Raw genomic sequence first — 7,275 nt, forward strand, 5'->3', positions numbered from 1 at the left:
CCTCTGTCCAAGATTGCTGGAGTGGATTGAGCATTTGTCATAGAGTGTGCCTTTTGTCCTAGAGTCAGTGTAGAGCATGGTGTCAGTGAGTAATTGTCCTCCTGAGGAAGGTTTATGAACATATTGCCTGGGAAGAATAAGCTTAATTTAAAAAATAAAAACAAACTAAATACTCTTCAATAAGAATTCTAATCTAAAAGATGATAAGGGCTATGGATTTCATTTTGTTTTTGAGACAGCAAGGTTGTTTTGTTTCATACTTTTATTCTTGGTTTTATATCAGATGATTATATTTATTTATCCATCATAGATAAATATAAATCTATCAAGGTATTTATCTATCATAAATATTGCATTTAGATATATGCAACTTAAGGAATTAGTAATAATAGTGAGGTACTGTGTGTAAAGAATTAACATTTCTTTATGAGTAATGCTAATAATTTAAATTATACCTGCAAAATTAGATTATTCATTTTTCTGTGTGGTGAGTACATCACTTAAAAAATGTCTGTGTTGGTCTATTATCATTTATATACACATTAGTAATATCTAGCCTGTATTCTTCACAGTAGTAGATTTCAGAATTTTCTGGCAATGTGATGGTTTTGCACTCAAAATTTTTTATTTTGGTACCAGACTCCTACTGCCATAGGTTAAGTAGTCACACTGTTTTGAAATCAGAGGAGGAAAGTAGTCTACGAGTCATTGAAAAGGGGAATTAGAAAGGCATGTTAAATAAATTAAATACTTCAACATTTTTAATAACCTCCACATAGTTACCATGTTTATAATTCAGGGAAGGAAATATTTCAGAGCTATCCATTGATTAAAAATTTTTCTGATCATTAAGCATTATATTCGTAAAACCACACACACATGGATAGTACCTGAAGTAACAACAAATGCAATATCTGGGTGACACCTAAACACCATGTAAGTAGAGAGAATTTAGAACACAAATGAAGCTCTAAGATATTCACAGTCTCACTCCTGAGTGGATTTCCCTTTGACTGCCTTTGGACTCTTTGGCTTCTCAGAACATTTTAGTGGCCATAGTCTCTAATTTTCAATATTAAAACTTGTATTCTTTCAAATCTTAATTAGGATCTTAAAGAAATGGAAAAAATAAAAACTACTAAGAGTTTTTTTCCTTATGGTAATAGAACTATTTAATACATAAAATTCTAGAAGGAAAAAACAATAACATAAAGGTGGTTTGGAAATTTTTTTGCCACGTTTGGGGCAGTGACGTTTTGCATTCTAGGGATGTAGCACATATTTCATTCTTCACTGTTTGAAAAACCTATCCTGACTAAGGTAGGTTTCTTAATTCAGAAATTCGAGACCCTCAGAGTGTGCCGTTGGCTCACATAGTCAGTCACACTCTTGAAGATTATGGAAGAAACTCTAAAGACAGGAAGTAAAGATGCCTTAAAAGAGGTTAACCTCCTGATGAAATTTTGTGAACAGTTGTGAAACCAAGGGTCATCATCTGTCAGCTATTAATACATAATAAACTGTCACTTGCTTTTGCTGATCAAGCTACCTTTGTTTTTCAAAAACTTGTTTGTCCTCTGAGCATCATGTAGTCTTACTATTTGAATATAAATAGTAAGATGTTTGCCCCAGTTGTTTTTTCAGAAACTTGGAGTCAGCTGTGTCCAGTCTGAGCTGCTTGAGACTGGCTAGGACAACGGACCCTCTCACTGGGCATGTGCCAGTGTCCTCTCTGTGACCTTTGACGTCAGAGGGCCAGGAGCTCCACCCTCAAAACATGGCAACACCACAAGTTCTGGGCATACGGGCCAAGAAGAAGCCTGTAGCTTGGTTATGTCTGCACAGAACGATGATGATCATACCTTTTCCTTATTTCCACTCACCTTTCCCTGGGCTTCACACACATCACAGCTCCATCCCATAATTATCCCAAGCCCCTCGCTTTTGGAGAGGTGGGTTTGGGATCAGTTCTCCCATCTCCTCTCTTGGCTGCAGTGTGAATAAACTCTTTGCTGCAAACCTCAGTGTCTCAGCCCTTTGGCTTGCTGCACATTGGGTGAGTGAACCTGGTTTGGTAACACTTATAAAATACAGATTCTGTTGGTGTCAGATGCATAACAACTACACCACATGTCAGATGATAATGTTCACTTTATATAACTTCATAACATCTTTGAAATTTTTACAGACCTGATTGTTTTCCTTCTTTTTCTTTCTTTCTTTCTTTTTTTTTTTTTTACTTTATAATACTGTATTGGTTTTGTCATACATTGACATGAATCCACCACAGGTGTACATGAGTTCCCAACCCTGAACCCCACTCCCACCACCCTCCCCATATCATCTCTCTGGGTCATCCCAGTGATTGTTTTCTAACTAGGAAGGGATGCCTGCATGCTCAGTCTCTCAGTCGTGTTCTACTCTTTGCAACCCCGTGGACTGTAGCCAGTCAGACTCTTCTGTCTATGGGATTTCCCAGGCAAGAATACCAGAGGGTGTTGCCATTGTTCCTCCAGGAGATCTTCCTGACCCAGATCTTCCTTGAACCCCATCTCCTGTGCCTCCCGCATTGGCAGGCAGATAACCATGGAGCCCCCTGGAGAGCCTAACTAGGAAGGAATAGAGGCTTTCATTCAGGAGTGAGGGTGGGATAAAGCAGCCTTCAAAAGCCCCAGGAAGAGCTGACACAAATATAGGCAGGGTTAGGTTTGGAAGTATTGGTGTTTTGGAGCTGGAATGGGGGGTGCAGGTAGAGCTAAGTGAGGAGAGGGTATGCCCAGAAGAGCCGGCACCCTGAGGAGCTCTAGACTGTGCCCATGGAGACTTCATTCCCATCAGTGGTCTTTCTAGATGGTCTTTCTCCCATCTAGTGGTATTTTAATGCAAGATGTTGAGTAGCTGTGGCTTTCCAGCTGCACTGTTGTGCTTCATGATGGCAGGGCAATATAACGAATAGTGGTAGTCAGTTTGTCTCTGTTGGCAAAACCCCTTCCAGCAATGAGGAATAAATGAAACTTTCAACAGATGGCCTCACGTATAAAAAGAGGACTATGAATGCATGATATGGATGATAGAAAGTGGTTAGAGAGTAAGATCAGTGAAAACTGGCGTAACTGAGAAAGTCTTTATAGTTTATAGTGAGACTCTTGGCCTCAGGTCTTGCAGGACAGGTAGGATTTACATAGCTGAAAAAAGAGGGCCCTGGCTAGATCTGCAGATCCAGGAACAACAGGAGAAAAGACAAAAAACTGATAACAGGCATGATAATTTACATGCAGTATTTAAAACAGTAATACTTAAACCCACAGCAGTGCATGTTCAACCATGCATATCTGGAGTTAGAAGTGACTCCTTAGGTGCCAGGTTGCAACCTCTGAGTCAGGGGTGGAATGCAGGCTGTAGTTTTGTTTGTTCTTTGTTCACACATATGACTCAATAAGGTCAAAGTTGGGCACAAATGGGGAAACCAATAGTAATAACTACTTTAGAAAAAACTATAAAGAATTTTAGATTCTTTCAAATTTGGAAAGGCGAGCTCTATCAAGTATATTTAATTATTTAGCATCAAAATTCAAGAATATATGAACACAAACCACTCTGTGTTGCCTCAATATTTTGGTGATTCAGTAAACCGTAAAACCTTTCTCTTGAAGCATGATATAGATAAAGTATAATTTCTTTAAAATATCCAAATTTCCTTAGTAGTTTGTGAGTTTCTTTAGAGGAGGACCTGTCTAATTCCTTGAAAGCATTAGCATATAGAAACTCTTCAATAAATGTATGTTTGGTGGTGAATAGATTCATAATAGGTTTAAAATTTGATAAATGAGTAATCAGATTTGAATTGAGGGGCTTGGAAAGAAGTCCTTGATTAGAAATGATAATGATGACGAATAGTAGATATTTTTTGAGGGGAGCATACTTGGTAACTTTGAGCCTCAAGTAGGACACAAGGAAGATACAGAAAATATCGGAATGAGTCAATGGGAGAAGTTTGAAGAATAATTCTGATCAAGGTAAGGGATAGATGAAGTGACAGACCTGGATGAATTTTAGAAACGAAGAAAAATGTCAGATGGAGTTAAGGGATAGAGATCATAAGATGTATTTGGAATGATGAAAAGAAAAGTTATTATCATCACTGCAAAAGTGCAGTTCCTAGATTAGGTAAAATATAAGAGATAAAATCAGATTGCACTGATTTTTATTATGCATGTGTACTCAGTCGCGTTCCACTCTTTGCAACCCCATGAACTAGAGACTTCCAGGCTCCTCTGTCCATGGGATTTTCCAGGCAGGAATACTGGAGTGGATGGCCATTCCCTCCTCTAGGGGATCTCCCTAACTGAGGGATTGAACTGGCATCTCTTGCATTGCAGGCAGATTCTTTACCCCTGAGCCACTGGGAAAGCTGATTTTTAAAAAATAATAATGTTGTTTAAAATTTTAGAACTCAGCTTAGTTTATATGAACATATACCCAAACATTAACTACATAATTTATATTATAGATATACTATTTGTGCTATATGAGTAATTGAGAAATAAACTTTTGTCAGTACTTTATGATAAAATGATCTGTTTGCCTTGGAAAAATAATAAATCTGTCCCTTTTTCCCTTGCATAAAAACTGGAGAGTACTTATTGTTTTTTTTCCTCCCCTTGGGTTCACTCTTGTCTCACAGAACATGCATTTTCAGTTTTATTTCAAGAGAACATCCATGAATTTTTATTTCTTTATCTTCATCAACATTTTTATTTCCCTGGGGGACATTTCTGAGAATCCATTTTTACTTGTATGCAACCAGAGGACCTCTATTGGTCAAGGTCATGAACATCCCCAGTGTAATTTCCTCCTGAAATTACAGAGAACACAGGAGGTCTGCCAGTTTCTTGGAGGGAAAAATATTAACACCCTCACCTCTTGCTCCCAATATAAGATTCTGAGTAGGAGTGAGTTACATCCTGAAGGGACACTAATTCTTTTATACCTCTCTAGTCACTTGGTAAATTACCTCTTCCATTACCCAGAACAGTGCTTGGAGATATCAAGGAATGAATACTTCTAAAGGAGAGAAATGCTTATAAACCCACTATGAAAGTGGCTTCTTTCAAATTTTGTTTTAAATCTGTAGTTATTGTGAGTATATGTATGCATTTATATTATATAAAAGGATACTAGAGATGTCAATGATACCTTTGTATTAGGCTCTCTGTTTTCTTTCTATAATAGAAATCAACATAAATGTAGCTAAATGAGATCAGGGCTTTTCAGTCTTGGCACTGTCAACATTTTGAAGCATATGATTTTTGGTAGTGGGTATTGTCCTGTGTATTGTGGGATGTTTAGCAACACCCTTGGGTTGACAGAGAATGAGGTGGTTGGATGGCATCACTGACTCAATGGGCATGAGTTTGAGTGAACTCCAGGAGATGGTGAAGGATGGGGGAAGCCTGGCGTGATGCAATTCATGGTGCCGCAAAGAGTTGGACACGACTTGGCAACTGAAAAACAACAATGACAACTGGGTTCTATACGCAAGCAACTACACTATCCCTGCTGTGACAACCCAAACTGTCACCTGACACTGCCAGATGTCCCCTGAAGGGCAAAGATTGTCCCTTATTGAGAATCACTGAGCTAGACAGAAACATATGTCTCACACGGGGAGTCCATGCTGGCCTGGTGACTCTGCATTGAAGCCCAGGCTCCTCGCTTTGCCATATCTTGGACCTGCCCTCCCTGAATGACCCTATAGATCTCACTCAATTATCCCAATTCTAGTGGGGCAAGGACTATGTATACTGGTAAACTGACTTTCAGAAAAAAAAAAAAAAAAAAAAGAACCTGACTGGGAGTTTATGGGGGAGGGGGTCTGATTTGTAGTGTTGTGTATTTCTATGCTGTAAATATTCCTTCCAAGGCTACTGTTAAACTACCAATTGTCTAACAACTGGCTTGCAAAATTCTTGCATATTTAACAATCACTTCTCATAAGGCAGTGTTAGTGAGTGGCAGCCAACCACCCAGATATGGAAGGAGCAGAGGAAAGACAGGGTACAACCTTCTGTCTCAGGGCAAAATGAGGTTCCACCTCTGTTCACCTCCATAGGTCAGAACATAGTCACATGTCCATCCTAGCTGCGAGGGAGACTGGGATGCTGTGTGTATTCTGGACAGCATCTACCCAGCCAAAGAACCAGAAGTCTATCCCTAGGAAATAGAGACAGAGAGAATGTTTACTGTAGGAAAACCATCAGCCTCTGCCATGGTATCGTTTAAAAACTAAGCAGAGATCTGAATAAATTTTATCTAAGAGGATCATAGGAATTTCAGCATTTAAAGTGTTTAAGTGAGAAGAGATACATCACAGATTTCCCTGAACATTTGAAGAGTCCCTCTGCAGCTAACAACAGAGGATGTTAGGTGATTGATCTTACAAGTTTTTAAATTGAAGGGAAATGCATTTCCCTTTAAAATTCTATACTTTTAACTCAAGTTGTTTGAAGTTTGTGACCTGTGTACTTCACCTTTTGGGCATACTAGAAAATAAATATGGGATTTTAGAATTAGAATAGGATTAATGATAATAGTAATTATTATAATAGATGCATATAATAGTATGTGCCAGTCACTGTCTAAATACTTTACATATTTTTTATGCTCTTTTAATCTTCACAACAACCCTATGGATGTTGTGGGGAGGGAGGTGTGAGGGGGGTTCATATTTGGGATCTCATGTACACCCGTGGTGGATTCATGTCAATGTATGGCAAAACCAACACAGTATTATAAAGTAAAATAAAGTAAAAATAAAAATTAAAAAAAATAAGAAATAAAAAAATAAAGACTGTGGCAAGTAAAAAAAAAACACAACCCTATGTAGTAGGCACCATTATAATTCTTATTTTTAGGCAATATTGAGGCACAGATAGGCTAAGTAACTTACCCAAGGACACACAGCAATAAGAAGTGGGGCTAGGATTTTTAGAGATCATCTCTTCTAATGCTCTCTTGTGCATTCTTCTCTATTTAGTTTTCCATCTTCCCTTGTAGGGAGGAGAGGTGCTGGAAGGGTTAAAAACTGTATTTCTCAGATTCATTTGCAGCTGAGGTTTGGGTACACTTTACCTTCAAATCATCAGCTTTCTGATGTGAAGTGGCTTAATGGCAGCAGGGTTAGCCATAGGAGCATTTATTTCCTGGCCACCTCTAAGGTATTTTAGAACCTTACTGGTTCTGAAAACATGATAGGTTTTTAAATTTTTTCCTCAT

The sequence above is a fragment of the Ovis aries genome, chromosome 9, assembly GCF_016772045.2.
Source record: "Ovis aries strain OAR_USU_Benz2616 breed Rambouillet chromosome 9, ARS-UI_Ramb_v3.0, whole genome shotgun sequence".
NCBI lineage: Eukaryota > Metazoa > Chordata > Mammalia > Artiodactyla > Bovidae > Ovis > Ovis aries.